Source organism: Bombina bombina, chromosome 2 (genome assembly GCF_027579735.1).
Source record: "Bombina bombina isolate aBomBom1 chromosome 2, aBomBom1.pri, whole genome shotgun sequence".
NCBI classification, from domain to species: Eukaryota; Metazoa; Chordata; class Amphibia; order Anura; family Bombinatoridae; genus Bombina; species Bombina bombina.
Window position 1 is genome coordinate 37,474,144 of NC_069500.1, and position 15,660 is coordinate 37,489,803.

General features: G+C 42.3%; 1 protein-coding gene across 3 annotated transcripts in view; it reads left to right on the plus strand.

The window, feature by feature from the left end:
• LOC128648395 (phospholipid-transporting ATPase ID) overlaps positions 1-15,660 on the plus strand; it is a 381,201-nt gene that overhangs the window by 205,282 nt on the left and 160,259 nt on the right. The gene's annotated exons all lie outside the window — the stretch shown is intronic.

Below are 15,660 nucleotides of genomic sequence, written 5' to 3' on the forward strand. Positions count from 1 at the left end.
TGACACCAGATATAACCTACAATCTATGTAACACTTACCTTTGTCTCAGTCATAAACTGACTAGGGCTTCCAGTTGTACATTATTCAACTGCACAGTCTCGTAGTGCCTGTTCATTTAAATACATTTAAAAAGCTGGACACTTTAATGTCTATTAAAATACTCCAAATAGCAACTAAATTTATAAATGGATTCACTTCTTTACAAACATGACAACTGCCTTTCCAAAAGGGGTGGCAAGAATCTATGTTATGTGTTACTGGCAGCTGGAGGCTATTATCACTGCTCTGTTACTAGAAGTTGGCAGGAATGAAACACTGCATTGTTCGTTTGCCAGCCAGAAGGGTATATTACTGATTTGTGAGAATTACTAGCTGCAGTAGGGGTTCTATTCAGTTGTGAAAACTTTACATGACACAGCTTAGGGTGGTGTTCAGATAGGGTCTAGAGAGAATCTTAGGGTATCATATTGGCTGTATTGTGCAACCCCATATACTGCCCCCCTTCCTGTAACCAGCTGGTTGTACTGTATTTGGCAACCTAACACTCTCTATCTGTCCCTACTTTGTCTGTTGGCTGCTTGTTCCCCTTTAAGTAAATTAAAATGTCTGCAAATTACTTCTGAATCATCTGCTATCCAATTTTAATGTATGTTCTATTGCACAATCTGTTGGCTCCCTACAAAGAAAAGATAATAATAATGTCTTTCTAGGGATATACTTCCCCCTGCCCTGAACCTTATTAAATCCATTAAAGGAACACTCAAGTCAAATTAAACTTTCATTATTCAGATAGAGCAGCAATTTTAAACAACTTTACAATTTGCTTCCATTAATAAAATGTGCACAGTCTTTTTATATTTACACTTTTTGTGTCACCAGCTCCTACAGAGCATGTGCAAGAATTCACAGAATATACGTATCTGCGTTTGTGATTGGCTGACGGCTGTCACATGGTATGTATATGCATTTGTGATTGACTGACGGCTGTCACATGATACAGCGGGACTGGATTTAGACATCAAATTTGTCCAAAAAAAATCTACTACTCATTGTAAGATCAGACTAAGTGCTAGTGCATTGTCTTGTTATCATGGATTTGTTGACCATGCAAATCTACTTTATTTACTGGTCCTTCAATACTGGGCTTGACAAGTGTATTCAAAATCTAGGATCCATCTCCAACACTTAAAGGCCACAGGGGATCAATATGTATTTTTTTCTGCCATTATAGTAAAGGATATTACATGCAATGATTTTAACACTAATGACAATGCAAGTCTATGTAATAACGGCCCTTCAATACGAGTAATGTCTGTAGTAAGACAGGTTGCTTTTTTCTGCTTGGCTATTGTGCAGTGTGGTAGCCAGGTCTAGCAGTCTGGCATGTGGCGATTTGAGGTATGAGCATATGCCTGACAGAGATGACCTGAAGTAGTTTGATGTGGCATGTGAGTGACAGACTAGCTGCAGGGGCAGTGTGAGTTACAGACTAGCTGCAGGGGCAGTGTGAGTGACAGACTAGCTGGAGGGGCAGTGTGAGTGACAGACTAGCTGCAGGGGCAGTGTGAGTGACAGACTAGCTGGAGGGTCATGGTGGGTGACAGACTGGCTGCAGGGACAGGGTGGGTGACAAACTAGCTGCAGGGACAAGGTGGGTGACAGACTAGCTGCAGGGACAAGGTGGGTGACAGACTAGCTGCAAGGGCAGGGTGGGTGACAGACAAGCTGCAGAGACAAGGTGGGTGACAGACTAGCTGCAGGGACAGGGTGGGTGACAAACTAGCTGCAGGGACAAGGTGGGTGACAGACTAGCTGCAAGGGCAGGGTGGGTGACAGACAAGCTGCAGGGACAAGGTGGATGACAGACTAGCTGCAGGGACAGGGTGGGTGACAGACTAGCTGCAAGGGCAGGGTGGGTGACAGACTAGCTGCAGGGACAAGGTGGGTGACAGACTAGCTGCAGGGTGGGTGACAGACTAGCTGCATGGACAGGGTGGGTGAGAGACTAGCTGCAGGGACAGGGTGGGTGACAGACTAGCTGCAGGGGCAGGGTGAGTGACAGACTAGCTGCAGGGACAAGGTGGGTGACAGACTAGCTGCAGGGACAAGGTGGGTGACAGACTAGCTGCAGGGACAGGGTGGGTGACAGACTAGCTGCATGGATAGGGTGAGTGACAGACTAGCTGCATGGACAGGGTGGGTGACAGACTAGCTGCAGGAACAAGATGGGTGACAGACTAGCTGCAGAGGCAGGGTGGGTGACAGACTAGCTGCATGGACAGGGTGGGTGACAGACTAGCTGCAGGGACAGGGTGGGGGACAGACTAGCTGCAGGGGCAGGGTGGGTGACAGACTAGCTGCATGGACAGGGTGGGTGACAGACTAGCTGCAGGGACAGGGTGGGTGACAGACTAGCTGCAGGGACAGAGTGGGTGACAGACTAGCTGCAGGGGCAGGGTGAGTGACAGACTAGCTGCAGGGACAAGGTGGGTGACAGATTAGCTGCAGGGACAAGTTGGGTGACAGACTAGCTGCAGGGACAGATGTCTGGTCTGATGTTGGTATTTGGTTGGTAAAGCTGCATTAGGGCCAGTGGTCTGATACATGTGTATGCTCTGCTCTACCTTTAAAAGAACAGGGCTATTTTGGGCACAGTTCTGCTCTGCAGATGAACATAAATACAGTAACGGACAAACCAACCTTTAACTAAGGTTCAGGTCATTGGAAATCTGCCTCTCTCCAGTGCAAATACCAGCACATTTTATCATACAAATTATATGGTTTGGTTATTGCTAAGAAAACATCAAGTAGCAAAGAACAACTTGTTACTGTATAATGTTATATATGAAAGAGTCAAGTCATTAAGGCAATAAAGCTCTTTACAGTTATGCACATTACTAATCTCTACACATACACAGAGCTGCACACTACAGGGCTGAGACCATCAGCTAATGGGTCACATTATATCCCTCACTCCTTTTTAATCTCAAGTGGTACCCAAGGGTGTCTTCTATTACACTGTTATGGGGTGGGGGAAATAATGTCACCTCAATGGTTTTAAACCTAAAATATTTAAAGGGACACTGTACCCAAATTTTTTCTTTCGTGATTCAGATTGAGCATGAAATTTTAAGCAACTTTCTAATTTACTCCTATTATCACATTTTCTTCATTCTCTTGGTATCTTTATTTGAAATGCATGAATGTAAGTTTAGATGCCGGCCCATTTTTGGTGAATAACCTGGGTTGCCCTTGCTGATTGGTGGATAAATTTATCCACCAATAAAAAAGTGCTGTCCAGAGTACTGAAACCAAAAAAAGCTTAGATGCCTTCTTTTTCAAATAAAGATAGCAAGAGAATGAAGAAAAATTGATAATAGGAGCAAATTAGAAAGTTGCTTAAAATTGCATGCTCTTTCTGAATTACAAAGGGAAAAATTTGGGTTCAGTGTCCCTTTAACAGTGTTGTGTACTTTAGCATCTTTCATAGCTACAGTATCACTGCCTGCATATCATGGATAGACACCTCTAGATCGTGACATCCATTAGATCACACTGTAAAAATGTCATAGACGACAATTCTAATTTAAAGGCTGGGGTAAACATAGCTTTCAACGTCTAGAAGTCTAAACCAGGACTGAGAGGCTGGGACTGAGCTGGGATGGACTTTGCAGTCAGCACAATGAGGTTGTATGGTTAAAGGGACAGTCTACAATAGAATTTTATTTTTTTTAAAGATAGATAATCCCTTTATTACCCATTCCCCAGTTTTGCATAACCAACACATTTATATTAATATACTTTTTACCTCTGTGATTACCTTGTATCTAAGCCTCTGCAGACTGCCCCCTTATGACATGAGACTGTATTTATTATCTTTTGACTTGCATTTTAGCCAATTAGTGCTGTGTTGTGCACAACCCACGGGTGTAAGCACAATGTTATCTATATGGCTCACATGAACAAGCAATCTCCTGTTGTGAAAAGCAAATAAAAAAGCATGTGATAAGAGGCTGTCTTCAGTGGCTTAGAAACAGGCAGAAATTTTGAGGTTTAAAGGTTATAAAGTATATTAATATAACAATGTTGGTTGTGCAAAGCTGGGGAATGGCTAGTAAAGGCGTTATCTATCTTTTTAAACAATAACAATTTTAGTGTTGACTGTCCCTTTAAGGTCTGGTTATGGTGTCAGTGGGCTGTCTGTAAATTTTGCAAGGCAGGTCAGGGTTTGAGCTGGGGTGAGACTCAGCACAGAGTTCACACAGTAGACTTGTGGGGTTGAGGTCTGGTTATGGTGTCATGGAGCTGTCTGTGGATGTGGTAAGGCAGGTCAGGGGCTTAGCTTAGGTGAGACCCGGCACAGAGTTCGCACAGTAGACTTGTGTGGTTGAGGTCTGGTTATGGTGTCATGGAGCTGTCTGTGGATGTGGTAAGGCAGGTCAGGGGCTGAGCTTAGGTGAGACCCAGCACAGAGTTCGCACAGTAGACTTGTGTGGTTGAAGTCTGCTTATGGTGTCTTTCTGTGGTGGAGGGGAAAGAAAACCCTCCCACAGAAAGAATAAACTTAGCACAGTAGATGTGTGTGGCTGAGGTCTGGTTATGGTGTTATTGGGCTGTTTGTGGATGTGGTAAGGCAGATCAGGGGCTGAGCTTGGCTTGCTTAGGGGTAGTATTAGATTTTTCCCAGTGTCATATAAATAGGGTAAGGGAGTTGATGAGAAAGAAAAGCTGAAGAGAGCTCACAACCTGTGAACATTTCACAAAATGTGGGCTGGATGGAAGTTTAGCCTTAGGGATCAGGATTGGGGTTAGATTAGGGCTAAGTAATGTTAACACTTCTTATGCCATAAAGGACCTCAATACATTGTGTTACGCAGCTGACATTGCTGATGCCGCTCCCTGAACACAGAGAATTTACAGATCTGATATTGCTGTCTGTGTGACCTTCCTGATGTTAACTCCTCCTCTCCTGCTCTGATTATTTGTGAACCCTGAGGCGGGTACTGCAAGAGTTATGCAAAGTCAAACCTTAATGTACAGAACACAAGATGCACAGGAATACCAGACCTTTTATAGAACACTATGAAGAGAAAAAAGAGCTCACACCTATTCAGTTAAATTGTTCCCTCTGATTTTCTACTTTCTTGTGCCAGAAGACTTTGGGACTTACAACACGTTGCCTTCCACTAGCAAAATGAAAGAGTTAAGAGTGTAGAGGTGCAATAATTGGCAGTTGGCTATTGTGTGAGTTATGTACACAAACACGTTATCTGATACGGCTTTATTATTTTATACCATGTGTATGGAGTACTTTAGTTACGTTAGCCTCTGGGCTTTACTCAGCTATTACGTGCCAGGAAGGCAGTGCACACCCATATTCACGTGTAGCCGAGTGTCGCACGGGGCCCTGCTATAGTCATGGCTCTGAGGTGCATCCACAACTGATCTGAAGGCTTATAACAGTCCTTATATAAATCAGCATCTTTGTATTTATATCCAGAGCTGGAAACAGTCACATAAATAAACAACCATCTGCGTTACCGTTTTGTTTATAACATTTATATGAGACGTCCCATTTAACACATGAGAAATATAGAAAACTTCATATAACAATTGGTTTGATCAGCTAGTATGCAGAGAATTGCATGTTCCTGTTGAGTAAAATAAGTGATTTTAGCATAACTGACCCCAAATAAATATGTGTTTAACCCTACAAAACAGTTAAACTCATAGGTAAAGTTATGCATGGCAGAAGCAAGCATTGGTTGTCCAGAGCAAAACACAGCAATTGATTTGCGGGTCATGTGACTGCTGCTCTTGATTGGCTCAACGCCATTTCCTGCTCAGAAAGCTGTAAGGCTTGTCGCTCCTTGGAAGGACTTTAGTTAAAGGGACATATGCTAAATCAGTTGAAAGTGATGCAGGGTAACTAAAAAGCTGACAGAAAAACATCTCTATGTAAAAAAGGAAGATATTTTTCCTCAAAATGTCTTCTGGTCACAATAGTAAGTGTTCTGTAAACAGTTATCCTTCAGCTACTAAAGCTTCATGTTGAAAAAAAAAATAGTCAATCAGCTTCATCAGTGCTGATGTTAGATTTTGCTTTACTGCGCTCTCATTAGACTTCACTGAAATCTCACAATATTTCATATAAAACTTCCTTAAACTGAGATGGAAAATAACATGACTGTGTCTGCAGATGCACATTCACTTGCTAGTCCTGGGAGTAGCATTCTGATTGGCTGCTTAAAGTCCCTTTACAATGGGATGTGGCTATTGTGGAGATTTTGAGGTAAAACAATCTTCTTTTTGTACATAGAGATGTTCAGGTGATATTTTCTAGTCAGCTTTTTACAGCTATGCTGCATCACTTTCAAGTGCTTCAAAATTTGTGTATCATGTCCCTTTAACCCGTTTTTTATATATATATTTTTTTAATGTTTACACTTAATAATCACTGTTTAAAAGAGCAGACAAGGAGAATGCTATGGCTTAAAAGACCATTAAATACTATAGAATTGCATAACCTTTAAGTACATAATAAAAAGACAATGCAATAGAATTTTAAATGAACAGTCGATTTTCTATGAGAAATTTAAAAATGTATTTCAATTTGCCAGCCCCTATATCATGTGACAGGCATTAGCCAATCACAGACAGATATACGTATACACTGTCAACTCGTGCACATGCTCAGTAGGAGCTGGTGCTTCAGAAAGTGTACATATTAAAAGACTGAACATTTTGATAATGGAAGTAATAATGATCACCTGGTGTGATAATTGTGCATTAATTTGATGTGCGCATCAAAATTTTATACCTTTACTGAAAGATTCTTATTTATATGGAAAAAGCTTTCTTTTTACAAAATAATTAGAACTGTTCTCCAATCGGCGCTCTAGCTACAAAAAAATGTCCCATAGGGCTAGAGCACCGATTGGAGAATAGTTCAAACCATTAGCTCACAAAAAAAAAAGAGTTTTGAAGTGGGCGGCTGGAGCGCGGGGCATTAGAATGACACGGCTAGATTAAAAAGTATGTTACAGTGCATCTTCATTAGAAGTGATTAATTAAAGTCCATCTAAAATATTGCTTAGACTCCAGACCTGATTTTGAAACATGTAACGTTTACCATCACCTTAACTTTAAATCAATTCCTTTTTACTGAAGTTATTTTCCAATAGCCAAACTCCACCAACCATTTGTCTTATTTAAAGGAGCCAATCTGGGCTTTAGTCCTCAGACAACGTTAGCCACAGTCATAAAGTAAGTATAAAATGCATTATTTTGCATTTGTTATCTGATAAAGCCACTCAGGGACAGATATGTAGCAATGTGTAAGGTTAGCCTTAAGAAGTCAGCAGATGCATTTCAAGTTCTAAACCTAGAAATTAGTTATTTCCTTCTTAATATAAGGAGAGTTACTGTTGGGAAATACTGAACCTGGCCACCAGCAGGTGGCAAAGACACCCCAGCTACTTCCCCTATCCCCCAGTCATTCTTTGCCTTTTGTCACAGAAGCGCAAGCTATGGAGGATTCTGATATTCTTGAGGGTACTCCCTCTATTCCAAATAGTAATACCTGTTTATATTGTGATTCTTTCTTGGTATGCCCGCCCTCTCAACTATGTTCTATATGCATCAACAAAGTCATCATGTCTAAGAAGGTTAACCCTTTTAGTTAAAGACGGTGGTGTCTGAGGCTCTTAGTGCTTTACCTCGCCCTGCTAAGCGCAAGCGAAAGGTTAAACATAGCTCTCCTGTCCAGGGGTCATCAAGTGATTTATTGGATTTATCTGTTTTTCAAGTATCCAAGGATGGGTCACACTGAGTCTTCAGAGGGTGAACTTTCTGGATCGGAGTCTGCTACCTCCAGGCCTCCTGTTGCGGAGGAACCAGCCTTTAGATTTAAGGTTGAACACTTACGTTTTCTTCTAAAGGAGGTTCTGTCTGCATTAGAGGTTCCAGAGGCCAAGCTGCCTGATGAACCCTTGATCCCTAAGTTAGACGGAGTTTATGAGGACAGGGTAGTGCGGTTAACTTTTCCTGTACCTGTAAAAATGGCAAACATTATAAAGAACGAATGGGATAGAATTGGATCTTCCTTTTCCCCTTCGTCTTCGTAAGCCTACTACTATCCCACTTGAGGATAGTTTGCCGTTCAAAGAGCCGATGAATAAAAAGATGGAAACTTTTCTCAGAATTTTTTTTCAGCATACAGGATACTTGTTTTAACCGGCAGCGGCTGTTGCCTCGGTTGCTGGAGCTGCGGCCTACTGGTGTGAATCCTTAGTGGATTTGATCGAGGTGGAGGGTCCCCTCGACGTTATCCAAGAAAGAATTAAGGCCTTGAGAATTGCTAATTATTTTATCTTTGAATTAAACATGCAGATCATTTGCCTAAATGATAAGATTTCTGGGTTTTCAGTGCAGACCCGTCGGGCACTCTGGCTGAAATCCTGGTCTGCGGACATGACTTCTAAGTCTAGACTCCTTTCCCTTTCTTTTAATGGAAACATTTTATTTGGTCCAGGCCTGGACTCCATTATCTCCATGATTAGAGGGGGCTTGGTTGCCTTCCTACCGCAGGATAAAAAGAACAGGTCTAAGGGACAAGGCTCTAATTTTCGTTCCTTTTGTTCTGAGAAATCCCAATGACAACAGTCTTCCTCTAAACCTGAGCAAGCAAAGAGTACTTGGAAGCCAGCTCAATCCTGGAATAAATCCAAGCAGAGCAAGAAGCTCGCTGGGACCAAGTCGACATGAAGGGGCGGCCCCTGATCTGGAACTGGATTGTGTAGGGTGCAGACTGTCGCTGTTTTCAGATGCTTGATTCAGGGACGTGCAGGATCCATGGGTCCTGGAGGTCATAGCTCAGGGATACAAGATAGGTTTCAAATATCAACCACCCAAGGGCAGATTTCTCCTTTCAAGCCTGTCTTCAAAGCCAGAAAAGAGGGAAGCCTTTCTGGGGTGCGTGCAGGATCTTTCCTCTCTAGGGGTCATTGTCCCGGTTCCTATCGAAGAAAGAGGTTTGGGATATTATTCAAATCTGTTTGTGGTCCCAAAGAAGGAGGGTACTTTCTGCCAGATTCTGGACCTGAAGTGCTTAAACAAGTTTCTAAATGTCCCCTTGTTCAAAATGGAGACAATAAGGTCCATCCTTCCTCTAGTTCAGGACAGACAGTTCATGACCACTATAGATCTGAAGGATGCTTACCTTCATGTGCCAATCCACAAGGATCACTACCAGTTCCTAAGGTTTGCGTTCCTGGACCAACACTTCCAGTTTATTGCACTTCCGTTTGGTTCGTTTGCACTGCTCCAAGAATTTTACGAAGGTTCTAGGGACTCTTATGGCCATTGCAGAACCCAAGGTATAGCAGTGGCTCCCTACGTGGACGATATTCTGGTTCATGCACCATCTTTTTGTCTGGCAGAGGACCATTCAGTATCTCTTCTCTCTCTTCTTCGATCTCATGGATGGAAGATAAACTTAGAAAAGTGTTCTCTGATTCCAAGCACCAGGGTGGAATTCCTGGGTACTATAATAGACTCCATATCCATGACATTCTAACAAGCAAGCTTGCTTCTGCATGTCTTGCCCTCCGTACCTGCTTAAGGCCATCTGTGTCTCAGTGTATGGAGGTAATTGGTCTCATGGTGTCCAGCATGGACATAATTCCCTTTTCCAGGTTCCGTCTCAGACCGTTACAGCTGTGCATGCTGAGGTAGTAGAATGGCGATCATTCGGATCTGTCTCAACAGATTTCCCTGGACAACCGGTTGAGAGAATCACTTTCCTGGTGGCTCTGTCCAGATCATCCGAGGGACATCCTTTCTAAGACCATCCTGGGAGATTGTGACTACGGATGCGAATCTATTAGGATAGGGAGCTGTTTGGGGTGCTAGGAAGGCACAGGGCCTGTGGTCTCAGGAGGAACGCTCCCTCCCGATCAACATTTTGAAATTTTGGCCTCTTCTGGGTTTGTCGGGAAGTGAGTATGCCATCTTCTCCTCCATGGAAGTTACCTTGCTGCAGGGATATGCTGGAACAAGGTTCCTTTGTTCATCAAAATCTAGATTCTCTGAGGCTGACTCCGTGGAGATTGAATTACTCGTCGCATCTATCATAAGGTGTGGAGAACCTAATTATTCTGGGGGGGAAACATGTTACTGTAATAGTGATCACTTGTATTTGGTAGCGTGGGGGGGAAACATGTTACTGTAATAGTGGTCACTTGTATTAGGTAGCGTGGGGGGGGGACACGTTACTGCAATAACGATCACTGTTATTTGGCAGCGTGGGGGGGAAATATGTTACTGTAATAGTGATCACTTGTATTAGGTAGCGCGGGGGGGGACACGTTACTGCAATAGCGATCACTTGTATTAGGTAGCGCGGGGGGGGACACGTTACTGCAATAACGATCACTTGTATTAGGTAGCGCGGGGGGGGACACGTTACTGCAATAGTGATCACTTGTATTAGGTAGCGCGGGGGGACACACGTTACTGCAATAGCGATCACTTGTATTAGGTAGCGCGGGGGGAAGCATATTACAGCCTTTTGTTTTCCATTAATCGCTTCAGACCATATTTTAGTTCTTTTACACACACGGTCGAATATGGCTGTTTGATCTGATGTCTAATTTCTCATTTAGCTGCATACGCTCATGTGTCCTGTATATGACCAATTTTCAGAGATCTTCAGTAAATCCAGTAAGCGCTGGTTATGGATGATGAAACATGAAAAGTCTAAATTATTATGATTTAGGTAGAGCACGTCATTTTAAACACATTTCTAATTTATTTCTATTATCAAATTGACGTTGATCTTTTTGTATCCTTTATTGAAGAGCATACCCTAAGAAGTTTGAGTGTGCACATATCCTAAGCACTACATAGCAGGGTTGTTTGCAACATTTTTAACAATGTTATATATTATTTAACACTAGAGGGCAGCAGTATTTGCAACAATGTATAACATTCTTACAAATATTGTTGCAAACACTGCTGCACTCTCACTTTTTCTTCTCCCTCTCTCTAATTCTCTCTTCTCTCTTATACACTTTGGTGAGTGACGTTGTTTGTAAGTTTTATAACTCATGTAAGATTATTGCCAACCTTTGGAATTTGCACACCTTTCAGTTTCCCGTTTTGATAAAGTTTGATAGAAGATCTGATTAGTAATTTGATATTAGTTTGTCATTTATTAGTTTGTCATTTAAAGTCTTTCACATTATATTATGTTGCAATTATTATGTAATAAGTGGTAGCTTAGGTAAAACAAAGTGTTACAGTGCCCGTCCTTCTGTTGGCACATACCTTGTGGCAGGGGGTATCCTTCTTCTGAAAGGAGCCTAAGAGTTGGGAGAAAATGGTTTCCTAGAAGAATCTTTTTTTAATTCAGTTGAGTCTATAATCTATTATTTTTGTTCAGAAGCACTTTCCATTTTTTTGCTGCACTATTTAAACGGACAGACTTGTCAAACTTAAACTTTTATGATTCAGATAGGGCATGTAATTTTAACCCCTTAATGACCACAGCACTTTTCCATTTTATGTCCGTTTGGGACCAAGGCTATTTTTACATTTTTGCTGTGTTTATGTTTAGCTGTAATTTTCCTCTTACTCATTTATTGTACCCACACATATTATATACCGTTTTTCTTGCCATTAAATGGACTTTCAAAAGATACCATTATTTTCATCATATCTTATAATTTACTATTGATGAAAAAATTGAAAAAAACACACTTTTTCTAACTTTGACCCGCAAAATCTGTTACACATCTACAACCACCAAAAAACACCCATGCTAAATAGTTTCTAAATTTTGTCCAGAGTTTAGAAATACCCAATGTTTACATGTTCTTTGTTTTTTTTGCAAGTTATAGGGCCATAAATACAAGTAGCTATTTCCAAACCACTTTTTTTTAAAAATTAGCGCTAGTTACATTGGAACACTAATATCTTTCAGGAATCCCTGAATATCCATTGACATGTATATATTTTTTTTTAGAAGACATCCCAAAGTATTGATCTAGGCCCATTTTGGTATATTTCATGCCACCATTTCACCGCCAAATGCGATCAAATAAAAAAAAATTGTTCACTTTTTCACAAATTTTTTCACAAACTTTAGGATTCTCACTGAAATCATTTACAAACAACTTATGCAATTATGGAATAAATGGTTGTAAATGCTTCTCTGGGATCCCCTTTGTTCATAAATAGCAGACATATATGGCTTTGGCTTTGCTTTTTGGTAATTAGAAGGCTGCTAAATGCCACTGCGCACCACATGTGTATTATGCCCAGCAGTGAAGGGGTTAATTAGGGAGCATACAGGGAGCTTCTAGGGTTAATTTTAGCTTTAGTGTAGTGTAGTAGAGAACCCCAAGTATTGATCTAGGCCCATTTTGGTATATTTCATGCCACCATTTCACCGCCAAATGCGATCAAATTAAAAAAAACGTTAATTTTTTCACAATTTTAGGTTTCTCACTGAAATTATTTACAAACAGCTTGTGCAATTATGGCACAAATGGTTGTAAATGCTTCTCTGGGATCCCCTTTGTTCAGAAATAGCAGACATATATGACTTTGGCATTTGTTTTTGGTAATTAGAAGGCCGCTAAATGTTGCTGCGCATCACACGTATTATGGCTAGCAGTGAAGGGGTTAATTAGGTAGTTTGTAGGGAGCTTGCAGGGTTAATTTTAGCTTTAGAGTAGAGATCAGCCTCCCACCTGACACATCACACCCCCTGATCCCTCCCAAACAGCTTCCTTCCCTCCCCACCCCACAATTGTCCCCGCCATCTTAAGTACTGGCAGAAAGTCTGCCAGTACTAAAATAAAAGGTATCTTTTTGTTTGTTTTTTGTTTGTTTTTTGGCATATTTACATATGCTGCTTTGTAGAATTCCCCCATAGCCCCCAACCTCTCTGATCCCCCAAACAGCTCTCTAACCCTCCCCCTCTGCCTTATTGGGGTCATCTTGGGTACTGGCAGCTGTCTGCCAGTACCCAGTTTGCAGAAAAAAATGCTTTTTTATTTTTTTCTCCCGTTTTTTTCTGTAGTTTAGCTTCCCTCCCTCCACAGAGCAACCCAACACCCCCTGATGACCATTTTTTTGTTTTTATTTACCACCCCCCCTTTTCCCCACTAATCAGTTCAAACTTTCTGTAGTGTAGCGGTTCCCACCCGCTGCCTCCCCGTGCACGTGCGTGCATCCGTGCGCTCCCCCGGGCATCCCCGCCCACGATCCCGCCCCCCTCCACATCACCTGGGCCATTGATGGCCGCCACCCGCCTCCCACACAGGCTCCCACCCACCAACGATGAAAGCCATGGATGTCCGGTGCAGAGATGGCCACAGAGTGGCTCTCTCTGCATCGGATGGCTACTAAGGGTTATTGCAGGATGCCTCGATATCGAGGCATCACTGCAATAACCGGAAAGCAGCTGGAAGCGAGCAGGATCTCTTCCAGCTGCTTTCCAGACCGAGGACGGGCAGGGTACGTCCTTGGTCATTAAGTGACTTTTTTTGAGGACATACCCTGCATGTCCTCGGTCGTTAAGGGGTTAAACAACTTTCTAATTTACTTTTATCATCAAATTTGCTTTGTTCTCTTAGCATTCTTTGTTGAAAGCAAAACCTAGGTAGGCTCATATGCTAATTTCTAAGACCTTGAGGCTGACCATATTGCTGCTTTAAAAAGGGACACATATGAAAAATACATATGTCAGGGTTCTTATACAAAACCTTTTTTTAAACAGCCCTGAAAACAGCCCTGACATGTATTTTTATATATGGTCACCCTACTTGAAGGCCGCCTCTTATTTCAATGCATTTTGACAGTTTTTCACACATACAGTGCGTTAGTTCATGCGTGCCCTATAGATACCATGCTCACTCCCGTGGAGTTATTTATGAGTCAGTACTGATTGGCTAAAATGCAAGTCTGTCAAAAGAACTGAAATAAAGGGGCAGCCTGCAGAGGCTTAGATTCAAGGTAATTACAGAGGTAAAACGTGTATTATTATAACTGTGTTGGTTATGCAAAACTGGTTGAATAATGGGTATTAAAGGGATTATCTATCTTTTTAAACAAGAAACATTTTTAAGTAAAATATTTCAAGTCCTCGCACTCAGGGACAGTTCTATGTATAGACAGTACACCAGGTAGTTGCCAACAAATAGGCTTTATTTCGTGCTCAATAAAATTCCAGAGAAAAGGGGGGGCGGAGCCGACTGCCAAGATGGAGAGTCGCATTTTGGAGAAGCTCTGTGCGATAGTTTACATTGGGAACAGATAAGCATGTAACCGACGCACTTTTTTGCCCTTAATAGCCTGTTACCCCTCTACAAACAGCACCGCTGCTACAAAGCACCTGAAAGGAGGAAGACCCTGCCCTGGAGCTGCACAGACACCGGAGTGCCATCCAGACCACACCGGAGACGGGCCTACTCATAACCCGCAATAGAAAAGGCTTCAGAGTATCAGCAACCCGCTCCGGATTACAAGTAAGAATCTGAAGGGGCCAATTCAGCATCTTTACCTTTGAATTGCGCTAAGACACCGGGTGGGGCCCGAAACAAGAACCACGCTACCTCACATGCGCCATCTTAGATTGTAGCAGCACCCAGACAGAGCGCTCACAGCGCACTCATTCTAACTAAGGGGTACAGAGAAAGGGCCTAAAAAGCACACGAACACTGCTCATATGCTAAAAACTTGTTTGGGACGTACTTGACACACGGACAGACACGGGAGACAAGCTAAAGGTACGCTACAAGGCCCTAGTTATACACGTGGCTCCCTGTGATACAAGCAGTTTTGCACACTGCCTTTAAAACACCTACTTTTGAGCCGCACTATAAATCCAACTAGAAACAAACTTTATTAAAGGCTCAGACACTCGAAGTGCCGTGACACAGAGATAATCGCATACATCCTCATTGGAAATCCTGTCACTTCCACCAGGCCACTGACCGTAAACAAGCAAACAACCCAGACTGCATACCAAGTTGCACAGCATTACCTGTATAACAGAATGTCTTCTAAAAGGCTCACAAAAGGGGACAAAGCAGCAAAATCCACTTCAGCTGCAAGTACCAAATTGAACACATACTTTAAAGCCTTGACTACTTCGCAGCACTCAGATGTGGAATTAGATGAAGAGGCAGGAGAAATGTCTACAAATACATCCCCTAAGTCAACAACATCAGAGAGAAGCGCCCCGCTAACAAGGGCTGATTTAGATACCTTGCCTTCCAAAGCGGACTTTAATACCCTACTGCAACAAGTTGCAAAGATTGTAAAAGATGGTTTGGCAGAAGTAAGAAAAGATCTGGTAGACATGGGGGAGAGAATTGATTATATGGAAGAGCAAGTGAATGACACCAACACTGTGTTAGATGTTCACTCTAGATGCCTCTCGGTACAAGATATTGAAATCCAGCAATTGAAGAGCCATCTGGAGGACCTAGACAATAGGGGGAGACGGCAAAATCTAAGAATTAGAGGAGTCCCGGAAAGCGTCACACAAGATCTCACCCCACAATATTTGCAAAGACTTTTCCAAAATCTAACAAAGGATACCACTGCACCCCCATATCAGCTAGACAGGGCCCACAGGGCACTTAGGCC